Genomic DNA, 1,842 nt, shown 5'->3' with positions numbered 1-1,842 from the left:
TTTAATTTCAGGAAGAAATTTCTGAGAATGTAAGCTCGGAGTACAACACTGTATGGTAGTGAAACATGGACTGTGGGAAAGCCAGAAAGGACAATAGCAGTATTTTAGATGTGGTGTAACAGAAGAATGTTGAAAATTAGGTGGACTGATAGGGAAAGGAATGAGACGGTTCTCCAGAGAATCGGCGAGCAAAGGAACTTAAGGAAAACACTGACTAGGATGATGGTAGAACGTCCGGACATCCGTTAAGACATCGGGGAATAACTTCCATGGTACTAGAGGGAGTTGTAGAGGATAAGATCTGTAGAGGGAGAGAAGAAGGTAGACGTTGGAATACATCCAGAAAATAATGGAAGACCTAGGCTGCAAATACTGCTCTAAGATGAAGAGGTTGTCACAGGAGAGGAATTCGTGATGATTCACATCAAATCAGTCACAGCCAGCTACAACCAGACCTTTTCTGTCATGACTTTAACACAATTCGTTGAGAACTTAATGGTTTGTACAAGCCTGTTATCAGTATGAGTTTATTTTTTTCCCTAAGATCCTATAGTGTTAGCCTAATTTCCTGTTTCGCTTAACTGCAGGGTATCTGAAGATGTTCTTCCAACGAAACCGGTCGTACATAATAAATACTTAATAATACAGCTGAGGACGTTTCCGTCTATCATTAATGTTAATGTCATCTGTGAAGCTCATAATGATCAAGATTAAAATTTTGGCATTGCACCTTTTTGCACTGTTTTAACATGTTTATTAATAATAATGGTCATCCTTTAACTTGTAGAAAATTCTGACACACTGTATAATTACGAGTTATTACAGCACGGTTAATTTATGTGACACAATGATCATATTCTTAAAAGGCAAGCGTTAGAAAAATTCGGTGGTTTCGGATTCTGCTTAAACCTATGGCACCAGAAAGTAAAACAGGAAGAACTTCATCTATATAAATATTTCAGTTTGTAGTAAAGCTGTTATAACTCTAAATTCAGTGCTTTTCGGGACACTTTCAGCTGGCTTAGTAGAAAGCCGATTCGAAAAGCTGCTACAGCATAACCTACGAGAACAGACGGCCTGTAATAAATGAAAAGCAAGTACAAATGAAGCTGACTTTCTACATCTACTTCTACGTTAATACTTCACAAGCCACCTTTCAGCGGAGTATACCAGAGTAACATCTATCTATTTCCTTTTTCAGTCGCGAATAGTTAGTGAGAAGGGCGATTGCCAGTAAGCCTCAATGTTGCCTCGAATCTCTCTGATTTTAACCTCATGGTATTTTCGGGAGGTATGATTGGAGGAAGCAGTGTGTTTGCAAACTTTTCTAAATACGTACGCTCTCGGAATTTTGACAGTAAATCATGTCGTGATGCAAAATCCTGTCCTTACTGTGTCTGCCTCTGAAGTTGGTTGATAATTTGTTTATTATTTATTTACACGTGAAGTTGAGCAAGACCAAATTGAGGAGCAAATCTCCCAAGTCATGAGACGTGTCAGTACATGAAATTACAACATAAAAGTAATAACAGATAAAAATAAAATGTTTACGAACCTGAGAAAAATCAAGCCATACTTTTAAGTAGCGCAATCAACAATACAACATGAATCGGCTTAATTTTTGAAGAAACTCCTCGACAGAATAGAAAGAGCGACTCTTGAGGAAACTCTACAGTTTTGATTTGTAAACGCGTGGATTACTGCTAAGATTTTTGAATTCTTGTGGTAGCTTATTAAAAATGGATGCAACAGTATACTGCACACCTTTTTGCACAACAGTTAATGAAGTCCGATCCACATGCAGGTTTGATTTCTGCCGAGTATTAACTGAGTGAAAGCTCC

This window comes from Schistocerca americana, chromosome 2 (genome assembly GCF_021461395.2).
Source record: "Schistocerca americana isolate TAMUIC-IGC-003095 chromosome 2, iqSchAmer2.1, whole genome shotgun sequence".
Classification (NCBI taxonomy): domain Eukaryota; kingdom Metazoa; phylum Arthropoda; class Insecta; order Orthoptera; family Acrididae; genus Schistocerca; species Schistocerca americana.
The sequence above is the reverse complement of the archived record's forward strand: the minus strand, read 5'-3'. Positions refer to the sequence as shown.